This window comes from Pipistrellus hanaki (assembly GCF_964339955.1).
Source record: "Pipistrellus hanaki genome assembly, chromosome: 7".
Lineage (NCBI taxonomy): Eukaryota > Metazoa > Chordata > Mammalia > Chiroptera > Vespertilionidae > Pipistrellus > Pipistrellus hanaki.
Genome location: NC_140509.1, coordinates 11,674,875 through 11,695,276, shown reverse-complemented (window position 1 = coordinate 11,695,276; position 20,402 = coordinate 11,674,875). Strand labels below are relative to the sequence as shown.

The 20,402-nt window shown below is 52.7% G+C and overlaps 1 protein-coding gene across 15 annotated transcripts in view; it reads left to right on the top strand.

Moving 5' to 3' along the window:
- The window catches only part of TRERF1 (transcriptional regulating factor 1), a 216,703-nt gene that overhangs the window by 138,977 nt on the left and 57,324 nt on the right, over positions 1-20,402 (top strand). For all 15 annotated transcript variants that reach the window (XM_084890256.1, XM_084890258.1, XM_084890252.1 and 12 more), the window contains one exon: positions 12,906-13,020. The gene's annotated coding sequence lies outside the window, so the exon portion shown is untranslated. The remainder of the gene's footprint in view (positions 1-12,905; positions 13,021-20,402) is intronic.

Below are 20,402 nucleotides of genomic sequence, written 5' to 3'. Positions count from 1 at the left end.
CCACACCTTGGTTGAGGTTTTACTTCCTCATGTGTACGTGCGCCTGTCTAAAAGTAGTTCTTAGTTCTTGCCGAAACCGGTTTGGCTCTGTGGATAGAGCGTCGGCCTGCAGACTGAAAGGTCCCGGGTTCGATTCCGGTCAAGGGCATGTATCTTGATTTCGGGCATATCCCCAGTAGGGGGTGTGCAAGAGGCAGCTGATAGATGATTCTCTCTCATCAATGTTTCTCTCTATTGCTCTCTCTTCTTCTCTGTAAAAAATTAATAATATATATTTTTAAAAATAAAAAATAAATGAAAGTAGTTCTTAGTTCTTAATTGTAAGCCTCGAGAGGCGGGGACCACCACGCTCCTGGCTGCCTATGCAGGGCCCTTGAGTAGGCGCTAAATAAAAGCACGATGGCCACCCTCCGCCTGTCCCCTTCCACCCAGCGTCCTTTTATCCCTCCTCTCTCCCTGCTCCCGTCGTGTTCCTTTGCTTGTCCTCTTCCTGGGCTCTCTTCCTTGTCTCAAACATCCCCATCCTCATCTCCGTGACCCCTAAAGACACACCTTCCGGAAGGCTGAGTGGAAATGAGCCCCAGCAAACCCACCTCCACCCCCTCGGAGCCCAGCAAGCCCTGAAGATGACCAGGGAGCTCCCAAGGCCACACCTGCCGCCTGTGCGAACATGTTTACATCCATGGTCTTCCCAGGAGGCCCCGCCTGTGCCGTGAGGGATCTGGCCAACCCTGCTGGCGTCCCCCTCGCACGGCCATGGCCCCAGAAATCCCACCCCCGGGCGTGGTGGAGGCTCTCGGGGCTTCACGGGGACCCCTGTTTCGTGGAAGACATCAGAGGAGGCACCAGCGAGCCCTCTGGCAGGGCTGCCCGGAGGCCAGATTGGGAGGCGGCAGATGAAGAGGGGTGGGCGGGAGAGTCAGGAGGTCGCACAGAAGACCCTCTCCCGCTTATGCAATCCCTCCGGGGGGCGAAGGAGCGGGAGGAAGGGGGAGAGCAGCCGGTGTGTTTCTGGCAGCCTGTCATGGGGAGAAACTGACGGGAAGACACTTCCCTCCTCTGCTTCCGGCCCTGCTCCTCGGCGCTTTGTGTCTTGGATGGTGTGAGCCCAGAGCCTCACACTGGAGCTGTTTACAAGGCCTCCTCTGCTCCCGGTGACTCGGAGCCGAGCCCTCTCAGATGGTCCCTGGGGAGCTCTGGAGAGAGGCTGTGCCCAGGAGCAGGGGGTCAGGAGGGGCGGCCCTGGCCCCGGACCATCCAGGCTCCTCTTTCTCCTGGAGCGTGTCCCCTGGAGGGAGGAAGTGGGGGCTGGACGGAGGCCTTGCTGAAGGCAACAGCTTCTCCGGATTCCCTCTGCCCGGCCTTTTTCTCACCATCCTTCGCCACTCCAGCGAAAAGGACCAGGCCTGCCTCCCAGCCTGGAGTGCAGCAGCGGTCCCGTGCCCAGGGTGGAGGCCACAGGCAGCTGGTGGTTAAGGGGCGGGGAGGTTGTGGGCCCGGTGGGCTAGTGGCTGTGGCCAAAAGGCATGCAGTCTCCCTGGGTGGCGGTTACCAGGCACCGCCCATGTGTTCTTGGAGAGCAGGGCCTGTCTCTTCCTCTCTGCTTCTCCCAAGCACCATGGCCGGCACCCATCCTGGTAAATGAGTGTTGAGTGGACGGATGAGTGAGGGGTCAGCTGGGCTGCCAGGCAGGAGGACAGCACAGACCGTGTGCCCGTGACGCGGGGCACCCTGCACCTGCTGCAGGAGACGTGTGTGCCCGGCGTCGCAGCTGGCCCGGGAGTGCCCTCCCTGCCGGCACAGGCCCTTGGATCAGACCTCATAGGCACCCTGGGAGGCCCGGTCCGTTTCCACCGCACAGAGCATCGGGGGGTCGGTGGCGTGCCCGGTGCTGTGCGGTTGGGAGGAGGCACAGCTGGTTCATTGTGCCCTGAATCTGCCCACTCTGCGGCTGTTTCCCCGACGTGGCTCTGTGGCCCTGAAACCTCAGACGCCGCAGACATGGCCTCGTTCTTGCTTTTGGAAAAGACTCCCACGCCTTCCTCCACCGGCAGCTGCGTGCCGTCTGAGAGGGGCCGTCCTCTCCTTTCTGCTCTGCCTGCGGGGAGAGCTGGGCCTCCCCCAGCCGCTGCCGGGGCCCTGAGAAGTGGGGTGGGGAGGCCCCTCAGACGCCTCTCCTCTGGTGGCTTTGGAGAAAGGGCGACGATTGGCTCCGCCCTCCTTTCCCTCTGTCTTCCCCCAGTCCTCACTGTCCCCAGCTTACAACCCAGCGTGGCCATGGCAACCCAGAATGCATTTCTCCACAGAAGTAGCTTCAGCTTGATGCATGGTCTACCCATGATATATCTGAGATAGACTACTGAGAGCACCAGCCAAGTGGAGAACTAGTTTTAAGAGTAATAGTTTCGTTAATTCGTTTGTAATAAGTCATCACCAGCCTCGTCTCTGGTCTGGCCTCTCTACCCTTGTCCTCCTATAGATTGTTTTCCACAGAAAAAGTCAGCGAAGCCCTTCTCTCCTCCACTCAGAGCTGCCCATGGCGTCCTGTTCCCACCGGCTGGCCCCTGCCTACTTCAAGGGCCTCCGTGTCAGCCCTCTCCCCTCCACCGATCTCCTCTCCCCAAAGGACCCCGCCCCTGCTGGGCCCTCTGCCAGGAATCCTCTCACCACCGTGCATTATCCAGTTCAAGCTCAGTTCATTCAAGTCTCTTCCTAGATGTCACCTCTTCAGGTGGCCTTCCCTGGTGGCCCCCGGACAACTGTTCCCCATCATCCCGTCCCCTCACCCTGGTTCCTTCGTCACACTGACCCCGCCCACTGTGCCACCGCCCGTGTGCTTGCTTCCTTGGGTACTGCCGTTCGCCTTCACAAAGGCAGGGACTGGTTTCGTTTCTTTACTGCCGCTCCCGACACGGAAGGATACACCTGACACGTCGTAGGTGCTCGATAGGCGCTTTTAAATACCTGGATGCGTGAACCAGCGAATGGATGCAGTCTGCTCCTCACCAGCAGGCAGGCCGGTTCCCCGAGGCACGCACCAGTCACTCCACACGGCAGCGCCGACGGGGGTGTCTTCCTTTCCCAGCCCACGGGGGTGAGGGGCAGGGACTTCATTTCCGAGATGAGTTTGTAGATTGTTTTATTTTATTCTGTATTCTCCGCAAACATAGACACCCGTCCGCGTAGGAGTTCCGAATCGGTCAGAGGAGCGGGGCGGGCACGGTGCGGTCCTGAGTGCCCTGCCCCTGTTTTCCTGACCGGGGCTGTTTCCGTGGCCGCCCCGAGCAGGCTCTCACCGGCCCACTCTGACACTGGGGCCAGGTGAGTCTGCCGTGGGGCTGTCCTGTGCGTGAGGGGGTGCTTGGCAGCAGCCCTGGCCACGCCCACTGGATGTCAATATTGTCATCAGGGGAAGGGTCTCCCCTCCATTGCCAGGTGTGCCCTGAGAGGCAGAGTCACCCCAGGTTGTTCTGGCATGTGCCCCACACCAAAGCGTCGTCCCTCCCCCGACCACAGTGGTGCCAAGGTCCCCGCCGGGGAGGGCTCTGGCCGGGGGACTCTGCCGTCAGGGAAATGTCCTCTTCTGCTCTGTCCCATGGGGGAGCCACCTGTGGCTGGCACTGCTAAAGATTTGAGTTTTAACGTTCGTTTCATTTTAACTAATTTTAAGAGGTACTTGCGGCTGGTGGCTGCCGGCTCATACTGCAGTGCGCACACGGATACCTGGGGGTGGCACAGACAGAGTCTGCGAGCCTGTGCGGACCAGCTGTCTGCATTTCTAGTAAATTCCAGGGGATACGGAGGACCACAGTCTGAGGGGATGGTGTAGGTCTCTAACAGAGAGCGTTTTGCACCTACACACGCAACAGTGACACTTCCGCCACCTGGAGCCTCGTGAAAGGACACGGCGGTATGCGTGTGGGGTGGTGGGGACGTGTGGTCTGTGGAGTTAGACAGATGCTGGCTCCGATCCATTTTAACAGCTGTGTGCCTGGGGCAGCCTCCTGACCCTCCCTGAGCCCCCGTCTCCTCATTCCTGCCCTGCCGTGTGATTCTGAGACACGATGTTTGCAAGCACCAAGCCCAGGGTCTGGCACAGGCTTGGCACTCAGGAAACAGCAGCCGTTCACCTACAGGAAACACATCGTTTACACAAATCGGCCCTGACCTGCAGGCCACACTGGGATCCCCCAAGTCAGAATCACCCGCATATTCTTTTAAAAAGTAGGTCCTTGGGCACAGCCTACTGAGTCAGAGCTCAGGAAGCTTTTCTTTTTAATTGAAGTACATTTCATATAACATAAAATGAACCATTGACCATTTAAAGTGTCTAAATCTGCCGAAACCGGTTTGGCCTAGTGGATAGAGCATCGGCCTGCGGACTGAAAGGTCCCAGGTTCGATTCCAATCAAGGGCATGTATCTTGGTTGCAGGCACATCCCCAGAAAGGGGTGTGCAAGAGGCAACTGATCGATGGTTCTTTCTCATCGATGTTTCTAACTATCCCTCTCCCTATCTGTAAAAAAAAAAAAAAAAAAAAAAAAAAAATCAAAATATATTTTAAAAATAAAAAATAAAGTGCCTATATCTGTGGCATTTGGTGAATTCACGGTGTGGAACCATCACCTCCGCCTATTGCCCATGCATTTTCATCAAAGAACATCTTGTGCCCATTAAGCAGCCACTCCCCATCCTCCCTCCCTCCCTCTCTAGCCCCCGGCACACTGACCTGTCTCTATGGACTTACCTGCTCGGGGTGTCTCAGGTGGAAAGAATCAGAGCGTAGGTGACCGTTAATACCTGACTTTCTTCACTTAACATAATGCTTTCGAGGGCCATCCGTGTTGCAGTGCGTGTCCGCACGCCATTCCTTTTCGCGGCTGAGTAACATCCCCTTGCAGGAATACGCCAGGCTTGTTTATCTGTTGGTCGGTGGGTGGACAATTGGGTCATTTCCACTTTTGTGGCCGTTATGAATGAAGCTGCTTCGAACATTCATGAACAAGTGTTCGGTTTGGAGTACGTGTTTTCGGTGATTTCTGGCTGTGTCCTTAAGAGCAGAATTATTGGGTCATGTGGTCATTCTGTGTTTAAGCTTTTGAGGACCTGCCACCCTGTTTTCCAACGTGGCTGCACTATTTTCTTTTTAAACCTTCATCCTAGGATATGTTTGTATTGGTTTGAGAGAGAGAGGGGAGGAGTGAGAGAGAAACATCGATGTGAGAGAGAAACATGGATGGATTGCCTTTGTAAGCACCCTGACCGGCCGTCAAATCCACAACTTCTTGGTGTTTCGGGACAGTGCTCCAACCAGCTGAGCCACACGGTCAGGGCCCTGCACTATTTTCCACTCCCACCAGCAATGCGTACGGGTTCCAACCTCTCCAGTGGGTATTTTTGTTTTTTTCGTTCTTTTGGCCAATCTAGTAGATTCTAAGGGAAGCTTCGGTTCTCCGGGCGGTCCCCAGGGACATGACTAACGCCACTGCTTGAAGGAGAGCTCACCCTACAAGTGCTTCAGTGACAGTCTGCTTCGCACGGGGCTTGTGGCACCACCAGGAATGGGAGCTGTCCGTGTGCCACTGAAGAGGTTGGATTTTTTCCGCCCATCTTACTACATCCATCCGGGTGGCTGTCGTGAAATGACACGGACTGGGTGGCTTAGGAGCAACAGACATTTGGAATTTGTTGCTCGCCGTCCTGGAGGCTGGGAAGCCCAAGCTCAAGGTGCCAGCGCGGCTGTGTTCCGCTGAGGCTGTCTCCTGGTTTGGAGCCAGCAGGCCAGGCTCCCTCACCTGGAGGGTGGGCTCGGGAGCTCCGGGAGTCTCTGTCCTAAGAGCATTCATTTCACTCCTGAGAGCTCCACCCTCGTGACCTGAGCACCCCCAGCGGGCCCACCTCCCGACACCATCACTTTGGGGGGCTAGGATTTCAACAAATGGATCGTGGGGTGGGGACACAGGCCATCAGACCACAGCACACCCTCCCTCCCCATTAGGAAGAGTCACGGAGTGGGTGGGACAGCTTGCTCTCTGCTCGCCCTGGGAAGGCCAGGTCAGCTGAGATGACTGACCCCATGCATCCATGCCGGCCCCCTCTGCCCCCATGAGTGACCTCCCCCACCCCATGCCCCATGGGCTGAGTTTTTGCAAAGCACCTACCTATGGCCGGGGGCCGGCCGGGGGGTCTTTTCCCAGCACGAACTGGCTTTGATCTCTTCCGTCCTGATGCCATTTAAGTTGAAGTTTTGCATTGAACTGCATGGGATAGCTGGGGCTGATTTAATTTTTTATAAATAAGGGATTTCACCCCCACATGTGTATGTATTGGTCCTGTGGCCTTGAGGAGAAAGGTGATAAACCAGGGTCAGTGACAGAGGGGTGTCGGGGCGGGGCTGCGGGAGGAGCCTGAATGAAAGGAATAGTATGTCTGCTGACAATGGGCAGTGTGTTCCCCTCCTCGGAAAGTCCTCACACGGAGTCTCTGGGGTGGAAGAGAACAGTTAAGTTGTACATTGTATCCACACGAGCACAGGGAGCACAGGGAGCGAGGTCCGGCTGTAACTGTGGGCTGCTGGCTCTGGGGCAGGAGCCCAGCGGCACCCAGGCCTCCCGCGGCAGCTGTTCTCGGCCTCAGCCACGTGTCACAACCACCTGGCAAGCTTTAACGCTTAGCTGGTAGGTCTGTGGTGGAACCCAGGCATCTGTGTTTTTAAATCTCCCTAGGTCTGCGGTCGGCAAACTCATTATAGCAACTGTACAACGATTGAAATTTCTCGAGAGCCGAAAACCACTTCTGCGCACAGGCCACGAAGTTTCAAGGAAGAGCCACACTCAAGGGGCCAAAAAGCCGCAGTTTGCCAACCACTGCCCTGGGTGATGCTGGTGTGCAATCAGGATTGAGAACTGCTGTGCTTTTGATGGTCTGTGCTATGCTTAAACCTTGGGGGGGGGCGGGTAGGGGGAGAGCGGATGGTAAGAGAACAACAAAAGGACTTATGCATACATATGAGCATTACTAATGGACACAGACATTGGTGGGGGGCAGCCAGGGAGAGAGAGGTCAGTGGGGGGGAAAGGAGGAGTGTAATTCTTTCAATAATTAAGAACTACTAGTAAAAATAAAAGATGCTGTGGAAAGTCATTTGGAATTCACACAAGGCTACAACAAGTGTTGTCTATGCTCCCTTGTTTGAAAGCTTTTAAACAACTGTCCATGTAAACATAGGCATTTGATCCAGAAGTTTTAAATTTCAGGGCCTGTGTAAAATAATTCAAAAATTTAGAGAGAGAGAGAGAGAGAGAGAGTGAGAGAGTTACTGTGGTAGCGCATGGGACATAACGGTGGTGGTGGGGGGGGGAATCAGACATTGCCCTTGCCATAGTAGGGCTTACAGTCTGGGACACCAACTTGTTTAGCACATAATTAATTAATGGCAACTGTGGTAAGTGCTTAGATTTCTGGAGGGCCGAAGAAGTCTCACTGATCCTATCACCTGAAAGCTGACATTAATGAGCGGGGAGCTAGGAAAAGAGCATCCCAGTCAACGGGGCCGGCATGTGCAAAGGCCCTGGGGCAAGAAAGAGCTGTGTGTGTGTGTGTGTGTGTGTGTGTGTGTGTGTGTGAGAGAGAGAGAGAGAGAGAGAGAGAGAGTGACGACCTGGAAGACCAGCTGGATGGAGCCCTTGAGCAGGGGGCTGAGGCCAGAGGAGGCTGCAGAGTGGACGGTGGCCTGCCATCCACCTCAGCCTACAGGGAGCCATTCTGATACGCTCACCAAGTGTGAGCTGCTCTGAGACTGATGTGAGCGGCCCAGCCTCTGAGTTTTGGAGCACTCCCCTGCACAGAGGTCTGACTGGGTGGTCTGCTTCTCTCTCTGAGTGGGCCGGGCAGGAATCCCCTCCTCCAAAGAACTGGAGAGGAGCTGGGAGTTCCCCCCACATCTATAAAGCTTTTGGGCTTCGGGGGGTTTTAGTTCAGGTCCCCATCGCCCCCACACAGGAGGACTCACGGGGCAGAAGGGCGCCCCCCTCAACCCCTCCCCTGGGACTGCAGTCTCAGATTTCTCATTGGATTGTTCATGCTCCCACTGTGTCTTGGTGTTCCTGGACTAAATCCACAGATGTCACTCCTCCTCCTCCTCCATCTCCCTGTCCTCCACCTCCTCCTGGCTTTCCTCCTCTTCTCCCTCCCCCTTTTCCTGCCTTTAAAAGTCTGCGCCAACTCCTGAGGCACGGTGGGTGGCACGGGGACCTTCACACTTCATTTGGTCCCGCTCCCCGTTTTAGAAGCTCCACAGTTTACATCTTACACCCCCTCCCTCCCCTGCCTCTCCCCCCTCACCTCCGCCTAGTGACCTGTGACCCTTCAAACGGCCTTGTGGCTGAGGAGTGCCTTCCTCTTTGGTCTGGGCCTCTCCGTACTGGTATAGAGCGCTCCTTTCTGTATATTGATTGTTCCCTTCCCCAGGACTCTTACATCTTTTTTAAAATGTATATATTTTATTGACTTTTTACAGAGAGGAAGGGAGAGGGATAGAGAGTTAGAAACATCAATGAGAGAGAAACATCAACCAGCTGCCTCCTGCACACCCCCTACTGGGGATGTGCCACAACCAAGGTACATGCCCTTGACCGGAATTGAACCTGGGACCCTTGAATCTGCAGGTCGACGCTCTATCCACTGAGCCAAACTGGTTAGGGCAAGACTCTTCAATCTTCATTTGCCCCTAAACTCTGACCAACAGCGTGGTGTGGAAGGGGGCGTTGGTTGCCCCCAGGGTGCAAAAGGGAAACCGAGGCCTGGACTCCCCGATGGCGTACCGGCTGTGGGTCCTTCCGGGGCTGTGTCCTCGCTGGTCCCGTGGGAAAGAGATAAGTGAGATTTCCATCCTGCACGCCTGCCAGCTTCCCGGTCCAGCCCCCCACCTGGGTTCGTGGTGCTGGATAAGGCAGCGGGCCTCCGTTTCCTCACCTGCTGATTGTCTTAGCTCTGTGCCGTGGACACCGTGTCTTGGTGTTCCTGGACTAAATCCACTTAGCTCTGCTGGCCCGTGGACACCGTGGTGAGAAAAAGCAGGCACTGCCTCGGCCTGTGGCTCAGGGGGTTAGAGTGTCGTCCTGTGCGAACAAAAAGGTTCCAAGTTCGATTCTTGGTCAGGGCACGTTCCTAGGTTTTGGGTTCAATCCCTAGTCAATGTTTCTCTCTTTCTTTCTCTCGCTCTCTCTCATCAATAAAAATATATCCTTGGGTGGTATTTTCTTTTTTATCAGACATTGCTGATGCCCCAGGAGGGCTTGTAGCTGTCTATGAAGTCATACACGCCTGGCCTGTATGAGGCCGTCAGGATGGCGTAGCCGTTACATCTCCCCTGTCACCTGGGACTCGGCTGTTTGTCCGAGGGAACCCGGTCATTCCTGGTGCAGCCAGAACCAGAACTCTGCTGGCTGCCAGCCTGGCTCCTGGGGCGCCTACCCATAAGTCCCCAGGGGAGATTGCCCTGGGAACACGGGGGTGTGGCTCGGTGAGGGAGGGCTGCTGCAGAGGTGGGGACCCTTGAGGGCACACACGGAGACATGGTGAGTCTTCAGGCCCCTTGGCCGGTCTGCGACGGCTGTCCCCTGTGCCCTTGCAGAGCTGTCCTGCAGCCCCTGTACTGGATGGGAAGTCATTTCGTGGATTCCTGTGGATACTCCAGTCCAGGGAGAGGCCTGGCTGTCCCCACCCTCTGGTGTGAGGTGACAGTAGCGCGGCCCTGTGTCCCAGGCCTCCTGGGAGCCAGGCTCGGTGTGGGACCCATGTGCTTGCTGCGGGCCGGGGACCACTGCAGGGAGGGCACTGCTCACCCGTCTTACCGAAGAGTGGCCAGTGAGGGGCGGGAAGGAGGTGAACCCGGGTTTGAGGTTCTGTGCATTAAAGTGTACGGCCTGTCGAGTCTCAGCCGTCCTGAGGCTTCTCCCGCCGAGAGCTTAATGATAGGATGCTCGCCCACCTCCCCACGCCCACATTCACTGACAGCCTCGGTCGGCACTGACCAGCCAGTGTCACCACTGGCCCAGTTGGGTTTAGCCAGGTTGCTGCCATTGAAGAGAACATAGATGAGCCCCAACACTAGTATAAGTGGATGCCAGCCTAGGATAAGGGAGGGGTGAGCAGGCTGGCACCCGATTTTCCTGGTACCGTCTTCAGCACTTTTTAAAGAACCCGCACGTCGGTAATGCTTGCCCTGAAGGCAGCAGTGATGGAAGCGTGGCCTAAGGTCAGGATCCCACTTGGTCCTGTTAGAACCTCCTTCCTGGCTGGAGCGGGTGGGCCGTGCTTCTCCTCACAGGACCTCTGCCCAGGTTCTCTGACGCTATTTGGTTTCACTAATTTATTCTTTGGGCTCAGATTAGAGACTGATTTCCCAGGAAAGACCCCTGGCCCTTTCCCGTGCTTGGTCTATCATAGGCTTTTATAGCAGTAGCCCCCTTTGTTAGGGCATATCCCTATTGTAGTTAGAGTCTTTTTTAACCTGTAAACGTCGGTTCCCCCACTAGACTATCAGCTCCATGAAGGCAGTGGCCGCGTTGGTCTTGACTGTTGTACGCTTAGCACCTTGTACATGCCTGGTACATACTAGCCTCGCAGTCACCATGGGATGGATGGGTGGTTGGTTGGATGGGTGGATTGAGCTCGTTACCTTCCTTTCCTTTTCCTGAAGCCCGGCCAAAAGGCTCTTCTTAGCAGGGGTGGGGGACCGTGATGGCCTGATGCTATGTCTCTCTGGGGCATCCTGAGAACCCTGAGGGCTAGCCAGGCACCTGGCATCCAGCAGGTGGCCAGTACAAGGTGGCGAAGCCGAACGCTTGCCCTTGAGACTAGCGGCTGCTGTGAGGGACCTGGAGAGCTGCTTTCCCACGTGGAGGGTAAGGACAGCGCGGTTCTTCCCAGAAGCGCAGGGAACTGCCTCCCCGCTTCCCACCGTGTCGCCGTCTGCTATTCAGGTCGCCAATTGCTATATTGACTTATTTGCACGTAAATAGTTATTTCCATAACCTTCTCTTGGCCAACATTCAGAGATAATGATATACAATCTTTGTAACATCACAGGCACGGCTTCAAAAGCATTCTGTTGCTATTGGAATGCTTATGATGTGCTTATCGCTCGAATTTCATGAGCAACAAAAACTCCCAAATTGCAGATGATTTAGCATTTGAAGCTGGGAGTGAGCGTGTGTGTGTGTGTGTGTGTGTGTGTGTGTGTGTGTGTTTGCATTTTTTCTTTTTAAAAAGACTTTGAAAAGAGTTTTTCTTCGGTAGAGTTATCTCCTTATAAAGTTTAAAATAAGAACTACTTAAGAACTGAGAGCTTAGAGGAGTGAGTACTTTCCCTTAAACATTCAAATGGGTGAGAATGACTTGTAATCTCTTCCTTAAGTATTAAGGCAATAGCTACTCACAGGCTTTTTTGGAGCTGGCTGCCACAGACAAAGGATTTCAAAAAAAAATTTTTTTTAATCATTTTTATAGCATTAGATAGGAGGAACGAACACCGGCAGCCCAGCTGCCCCGGCATTTTGGAGATGGTTACTTTCAGGCCGGGCTTTGCCCAGAGGGTTGGGAGTCCCGGATGGAGCAGGACAGGGCGGCAGGCACCACTCTGACCGGGGCCCGTGAGCTCCCTGCTCCTGCTCCCCAAACCCACTGCCTCTGTCCACCACCCCACGCACACACGTTCCCAAAGTCCCTGCCGTGGCTCTCCTTCCCGGAGAGAGACTTGTGGACTTTCCGAAGGAGAGTCCAGAGGGCAAATTGGACATTTTTCTTTCCGGCCACCCTCTTGGAACCAAGACCAGTCAGACATCTCGGGGAAAGGGGCACTCTATAAGCTCTCGTTACAGTGATGCTACTCAGCTGCGGTTCGTGGGATGGCGCTGGCCTGCAAATGTCACTGGTCCGTAATGAAGTACAGATATTGAGAGTAAGCACCTCGAAACTTTCATACTGATGTGACAGTCATTAGTTGAATTGAGCAATTAAAAAGTAGGCTTGCCAAAAGCGGTTTGGCTCAATGGATAGAGCGTCGGCTTGGGGGCTGAAGGGTCCCGGGTTCAATTCCGGTCAAGGGCATGTACCTTGGTTACGGGCACATCCCCAGTAGGGGGTGTGCGGGAGGCAGCTGATCGATGATTCTCTCATCGACGTTTCTAACTCTCTATCTCTCTCCCTTCCTCTCTGTACAAAAATCAATAAAAAATATATTTTAAAAAATAAAAGTAGGCTTGTACTTTGAATATTTTTTATTTTATTTTTCTAGTGGCCTATTTTCATTATCCTATATAATAAAAGACTAATATGCAAATTGTCCCCTAGAGACCAGGAGTTCAACCAGGGGGCGGGGCCAGCCGCCCACCTGGTCTGTGGCCCTTGCCCCTGTGCACAAATCCATGCACCGGGCCTCTGGTGTTTTATAGAAGTGTTCATTTGTGATGGGTTGGAAAGTAAAGACAACTGGCCCTTCATCACAAATACAGTAGTAGTTTGAGAAGCCTTGTGCTGTCGACGTGTAAGCGGCCTCTGCCCTCCTCCCCTGTGGGACAGGTGGGCTGTTGAGTGAATTTGGGGAAGTCACAGCACTTGCCACATTATATTACAATGAAAACTAGTCTTGCTGGGCTGTTTCTTGAGAAGAGCTGGGACTGCATGTGGCTCATCTTCAGAGCCTCATCCCATAGAGCCCTACCTGGCACTGGAAGGCATGGGAAACGGTGTCCAGCATAGGCCTGCCTGCCCCCAGCGACCCCAGAGTGGTGAGGCCGTCCTCGGGAAGCCCCAGGGCTTCTGGGTAGGGTCCTCTGGGGCTGGTGATGGAAGGCTGGGAGCAAGCGATGAAGACGTGACCTCTCCTCCTCTTGTTCCCACAGAACCAGGTCTCCTCTGCCCACCTGCCCAGCAGCATGAGAGCAGCATGACCGGCCAGCCGCAGGAGAAGCCCCCAGAGCCAGGCCCCCAACTCAGCCATCTGCGGCGGAGGGCACGGTGAGCTTGCGTCCCTTCTCCTGGGAGGTGTAGGGGTGTTCGTCGTAACGTATTCTGTATGCTTTTTCAATCTTTCCCCGTGGAGCCGGCTTTCGGAGACGCTTCCACAGGACTCTCCCTTCTGGTGTGAAGATGGCTGCCCGGCTCTGCTTTCCTGTTTTGTATAAATTCTCCCCCAGAGCCTGACGCCACTCACCTTGTCCTCTTGTTCCCTCCGTGTGGGGAAGGATTTCATACCTGTGGTTGCTCACTTAGCCCCGGCTGTTCCCCAGAGAGAACCCTTTATCCACTAGTCATGGTGCAGCTGGTCCTTGAAGAACGTCATTTCCTTCACCACCTTTCCAATACAGCCTTGCTGAGATGCTGGAGTCACTTAACTCTTGTTTATATTCATTCGCCTCCGGTAAAATCGGCTTCGTTTTACTTCGTTTCACTTGAAGTCGAAGAACCAGTCAACGATGTTAAGTGAGGACTTACTGTGCGCATGAAGAGCTTCCTCTGTGACCATCGCCGTGCTAGACTCTAGATCAGTGGTTCTCAACCTTCCTAATGCCGAGACCCTTTTCTACACTTCTTCATGCTGTGGTGACCCCCAACCACAAAATTATTTTCATCGCTACTTCATAACTGTATAGTTTTGCTGCTGTTACGAATCGTAATGTAAATATTTATGTTTTCCAATGGTCTCAGGCGACCCTGCTAGTCGCGACTCACGGGTTGATAACTGCTGCTGTAGAGCCTAAGACCATCGGAAAACACAGATGTATACATTATAATTCATAACAGTATCGAAATTACAGTTATGAAGTAGCAACAAAAATAATTTCATGGTTGGGGGTCACCACAACATGAGGAACTGCATTAAAGGGTCATGGCATGGCATTGGGAAGGTTGAGAACCACTGCTCTAGGTGCATCAGTGAACAAGACAGAGTCTCTGTCTTTTTTAAGAAAATATAGGTTTGGATCCTTCAAGAGAGTTTGAAGTAAGCATTAAACCACTTCTGTGTGTTCCTTCTTTATATTTTGTCTCTTTCCAACTTTTTTCTTAAACATTTCATGAATGAAAAGCATGAGTATTCTGTAATTATTGAATACTAGAGGCCCAGTGCACGAATTTGCGCACGGGTGGGAGTCGGGCAATCAGGGCCTATCAAGGCCATTTCACCCCGTCCGTATTGGGGCAATCAGGGCCAGCGGGTGGGGGTGGAGGGAGACTGTGGGAGGTTGGCCATCCAGGAGGGGAGGGGCTGATCAGGACTGGCAGGCCATGGGGAGGGACCGCAGGAGGTTGGCCCACCACGGGAGGGTGGCTGTGGGAGCACACTGATCGCCAGGGGGCAACTCCGGTGCTGAGCATCTGCCCCCTGGGGTCAGTGCACATCAAAGTGACTGGTTGACTGGTCGTTTGGTCATTCAGTCGTAACAGTCGCTTTTAGATAGATAGATAGGTAGATAGATAGATGTTTTTCTATATATAAGCATCTAAGTTAGTTCACTGTACTGTTCAACTGTTCAACTCATCTATAATATGTTCCTTTCTGATTTTGTTTGATTAATCTATTAATTATTAAGAGAAATGTGCTAAAAATCTCTCACTGGATTTGTCAATTTCTCCTTGCAGTGCTGAAAATTTTGCTTTATGTATTTTAAAGCAATTTGGTGCAAAGATGTTTAGACTAAGTGTATATCTTATTGATGAATTGGGATTCATATCTATCATCTTTACATACTTTCCATTTTTTCTGCTTTTTTTTTTTCTTGAGGTATTTTCATCTCCCGTTCTATTTCCCCCCCCCCCCCCAGAATCATATACTCATTTATTTTCCATTTTTAAAAAAATACAATAAGCATTCATCTGTCTGGACATCCATATTTAAATGTGTTTTGCATTTTCTGAAATGAGAGTGAATTTTTTTTAGATTCTATCATTAAAAAAAAAAATCAATGTTGACATATTGTAGGTGTCCCCTTACCCACCTCTGTTTGCCCTTCACCCACCCCCACCTTATCTTCTTATTTGGTAGTTATACGATCTGTATCTATTCTTTCAGTGGTCACCCATCTATTTTAACAGATAGATGGGTGACAAAGTCTAAAATTAATCGGTGTCTTTACCTTCCTCCCAGACCGTGCAAGAACCATAAATGGCTTTACTTCTAACCACTGCCTCTCCGTGTGCACAGAGTTACTACCCTGTGTTTTTATCCTATCCTGTTTTCACCTACACGTTAGACATCATTGTTTCATACAGTGTTTGTATAGACTGCCCACACACTTAATACTTTTGTCACCGTTCTTTCATGAACCCGAGATCCTGTTCCTTCCTCCTAACATAAATCTATTAGCATCATCCTTTAGTGAGACACTATTGGTAGTAAAGTCTCAAGCTTTTTTTCCTTTTGGTTTGGCGTGGTTCAGTTTTTTGTTTTGGTTGGCTTGAAATATCTTATTTTGCTCTCGGTTTTGAAAGGTAGCTTTACTGGATATAGTCTCTTAGGTCATTGACGTTGTTAGTCCACGGCCCTGGCTCGGGATGCTGCTGCTGAGAAACGGGCTGTCCGCCTGATTGCTGTTCCTTTGTACCTGACCCGGCGTTTTTCTCCGGTTATGTTCAATAGACTGTTGTTTTCTTTGGTGTTCTGGAGCTTCACTGTGGTGTAACGAGGACTACGCTTCTCTGTCTTTACTCTGCGTGGTGTTCGTGGGGCTTCCTGGAGCTGAAGATGGGTATCTCCCCACAATTCTGGAAAAGTCCCCACCCTTCGTTTCTTTGAATATCACGTCTTTCCCATTCTTTCTAATATCTCCTTCTGGGACTCCAGTTAAACCTATGGTAGACCTTCTCGTTCTGTTCCCTGTGCCTCTTATCCTTTATTTCATATTTTAAATCTCTGTCTTTCCGTGAACTCTGAATCATTTCTTCGGATCTGTCTTCCATTTGATTAATTTATCCTGTGTCTCAAAGGCTAATTCATCCATTGAATTTTTCCTTTCAGCTCCTTTTTGTATTATTTCTAGAAGTTCTGGATCATTATTTTTCAGATCTGCTTGGTGATTTTCTGACCTCTTATTTCTTATCCATATTGCACATTTCTTTCTCCATTTCTCTAACATATTGAAGTAGCTGTTGGAAAATGGTAGGATCCCATGTCCGGTAATTCCGGAGTCTGCCATCTCTACAGGCCCGAGTGTGCCACTGTTGTATCTACTTCCTCGCTCTTCTGTTGTCTCTGTGAGCTGTGCATTTTCATTGCCACTTTATCTTTGAGAATTCTTTGAGGTCCCGGTTGACATTGACTTTTCTGGGGAGGATTTGCATTAACTTCTGCTAGTCATCTAGGGGCACTACCAACCAAAAAGCACTTTGGTGTGTGTGGTTTTTTTGTGTGTGTGTGTTTTTGTTGATGGTGGTGGTGGTGGTGTGTGTGTGTATGTGTGTGTGTGTGTATTTGTGTTTGGTTTTTGGTTTTTGGTTGTTGTTTTTTTTTACCCAAGGCTTTTCTGGCTACAGACGTGGCCTGAACTCAAACTGCAAACCTGTGCAAAGTCCAGCTTTCGGCACATAATTTCGACAATGACTTCCCGCAGCCCAACGCCAGCTTTCCTTGCCGCACCTTCTGCGTAGCGCTGGGTCTCCCACTCACGGCGGGGGGAGCCACTCCTCTGGGAAACAGAATGTCTGGGAGCCTCAGGACAAAGGCCGGCTTCGCTCCAGTATGGCCCCCAAGGCTCCTGCTTTCGGTTGGTGTTTGGTCTTGGAAGAATCCTTCCATTTGTACCGGCTCAGCAATGTGTGTACAATTCGTATACTTTAAATTTTATCCAGCATTTTATTTGCTTCCATTGGGAAGGTCAAGTCGGGTGCCTGGCTGAAAAGTGTTATCTTTTTTTGTTTTCCCCCCAGCGTGGCTCTGGGGGCAGAAACGACTATTCCCTGTTCACAGGAGAGAGGCCCAGGCGCAGAGAGGACCGGGCGGGGCTGCCATCACAGGCGCAGCAGGTGCGGCCTGGGAAGGAGTGTGTCCCTTTCCTCTCTCCTTCCTCCCGAAGAATGACTGGCCGCTTTGGGGGGATTCGCTTTATGCTCGCCAAGGAGATGAGCTCCTACCAGAACGCTTTACATAGTTGGAACAGCTTTGTAAAATGTGTTTATGAATCTATTGTTTATCTTCCCTGAGAGAGGAAATGGCTTCTGCATATTTTGTGGCTTCTTTCTCCGGCGGTCACCAGCACTTTTCCTGCCTCATTCCCACTCTGCACACCCTCCCGGACCCACAGCCAGCCCCCATGCACCTCCCCCTGGACCCCAGCTGCTTCCTGGCCTCATGCTGCTCTCCCCTTCTTCTTCTCCCAAGTCCCCTCGTCCCCAGTCCTTCCTGCTATCGGATTTTCCGTCTCATGGGCCGAGGGGCGGCCTCCGGGCACGGAGGTGAGACGTTGGGGATCTGGGGGCAGAGAGAAAAGCTGGGTTTGAACCTAGCTCTGCCACTCACTAGCTTCGTCTCTCTGCGCTTCGGTTCCTTCGTCTGTGACATGGGGACAAGGACCAAATGAGTGGATGTACATAGAGCTCATTCCATGAGCTGGGAGCACGGACGCACTCAGTCCGCGGTGGAACTAACGTTGCTGTGACCGAGGACAGGTGCCTGCAGGCCCTGCTCTCCCCCAGCCGCGCTTCCCCGCTGGCAGAGCTGGCGCATGAGAGGTGATGAAGGCCACGGTCAGTGAGGGACTCCCAGCCTCACTGTTCTGTTCTGCAAGCTGTTTTTTGTTTGTTTGTTTGTTTTGTTTTTTAAATAATACGAGGGAAAACAGAACACACTGGCCTGGCCGCGTTGGCACGGGTTCCAGAAATGGGGCGCCCAGCACCTCGGCCTCCCAGCCCCTCTGCCACGGAGCCACGAGGGGCTGGCGCCTCAGGCACCGGGGCGCTGCCCTGTGGGGCCCCTGGGTCAAAGGACAGCACAGCCACGCTGCTGGACGCCTGTCTGGCGGGGGGAAGGGGGTCTTTCCTGTCCATTTCACTTCACACACTCCCTTCTAGCAAGTGGCTTTCTGCTGCTCAGGTTTGCATCACTTCCTGATCTGATATCGATCAGGCAACACGGCTTCTCAGCGCCGCTATTTGTGGCGCTCCGGCTGTGTACAGTGGGTACGCGGCATAGGAAACGCACGGGGTGACCGTGACCCTAAAACTGCTCCAACAAACAAACTCCGTTAATTTAAAAAAAGACTTTCTGGCCGAAACCGGTTTGGCTCAGTGGTGGAGCATCGGTCTGTGGATTGAAAAGTCTCGGGTTCGATTCCGGTCAAGGGCATGTACCTTGGTTGTGGGCACATCCCGGGTGGCGGGTGTGCATGAGGCAGCTGGTCGATGTTTCTCTCATCGACGTTTCTAGCTCTCTGTCTCTCTCCCTTCCTCTCTGTAAAAAATCAATAAGATATATTTAAAAAAAGACTTTCTGGCCAAAACGTGCACCAATGATAAACCGTCTCCATGAGGTTAGGTGTCAGGTATTCAGAGTGGCTGTCCAATGGGAGAGCACCCTGCCTCTGAATGGTGAGGGATGTGGGAGAGGGAGATTAGAGCTGGCCGGATGGGGCAGGTAGGATGAGGCAGCTGAGGAGGAACCTGGTCCCTTCTGGGTGGAGAAGTGCGAACTGAGGCAAGAGCTTCCTCTGTGACCATCACCGTGCTAGACTCTGGATCAGTGGTTCTAGATCTGCGGTATAGGAAACGCATAGGGTGGCCATGACCCTAAAACTGCCTCCTCCTGAGCCGGTGAGACGCGGGAGGCCGTCCAGCCCCACAGAGGACCTCCGGGACCTGCTGGACAGCCACCTCCACGAGCAGAGCCGAAGCCCGGAGAAGCTCTGCAGCTGATGTCCGGGTTTCCCTGGTGCTTTTGACCACATGGTCATGAGCATGGTGGCCTCGAATGGAGTTACATATGGCTTCTAACAGATGCTTCCATTCATTCCAGGCCACCGACTCACTTTTGTAAAATAGGAGTTGGCACTTTTCTTTAAGGAACATTCAGGCTGTGACACCAAAAGGTATCTGGAGGCAACCACTCATCTTCCTTTTCCAGGGGTTGCTCAGGTATCCCCAAGGGGGAGGGATTCTGGGAGCCTGAGCGCTGATGGTGCTGGCCTTTGGGAGGGTGGGGGGTGGGGGTACTTTCTCCTCGTGGCTCCCAAGATAATGTCCGGGATGTTCTGGGCCCTCCTGGGGGGCCCCGCCCATCCCCCTGCAAACCTCAGTCTATGAACAGCCTCCCTCCTTACATGCCTCCTGCTTCCTGTCCCACCTCCACGCCCATTACTCAGAGCTGTGAGCCGAGATTGATTACTTACTCCAGCGTCGGCAAACTCATTAGTCAACAGAGCCAAATATCAACAGTACAATGATTGAAATTTCTTTGGAGAGCCGAATTTTTTAAACTTAAACTTCTTCTAACGCCACCTCTTCAAAATAGACTCGCCCAGGCTGTAGTATTTTGTGGAAGAGCCGCACTCAAGGGGCCAAAGAGCCTGTGGCTCTCGAGCCCCATTTTGCCGACAGCGGACTTCCTCCATCTAACTGGCCTTGCCCATGAGGAGCTCAACGGGTAGATTATCGGTGAGCCTCCACGTTGTCAGCCGAGTCTTGCACATCGAAACAAGGGATTGTCCTAAACTCAGAGGTGAAGTTTTCCAGAACCAGGAAGTTGGGACACTTGATGTCGGGGCTCTCTGAGGAGTTTGGGGAGCCGGGGTTATTGTGGCTATTGAGACAGGGGGCTCCCGGGCAAAGGACTCTTGCTTGCACGGCCATGTAAAAGCCAATGGAATCCGTTATAATCTGAGTGTTTACGTGCTGCTTGGAGATTGGCCATTAGCTCTTCGCTGTTGGGTGGTCTCCCTTTGAAAAAATATTTTTTAAGCTTTTATTATACTAATAGTGTGTATTTTCTAAGTATATAAAAATATTAAAACACTCTAGCTGGATCTTAAGGTGCTCTGATAAGCTCTTCCACTCACTCTGTTCAATGGCAGAGCTGGGACTAAAATCCAGCACTCTCCACCATGAGGCTGGGACTCCTAGGGGTCAGGGGTCAGGGGTCAGTGGTGGGAAACCGCCCTGTCTCAGCTCCTGGCTCAGGATTGTGGGGTGTCCCTGAAACAGAGTCTGGGAAGGTTCCTTCAGCTGAGCCTTCACAGGTCAGAGCCACAGGGACCTCCTTGGGGGGGGTCCATCAGGTCCGAGCCCCTCGCTCTGCGGAAGCTGAGTCTGAGGTGTAGGGAGGGGAAGTCATTTGCCCGACAAGGCCACAGGGCCAGTCTCCTTTTCTGCCTGGTCCGCGTTATCTCGACTTTGGGTTTGCATTTCCTGAATAC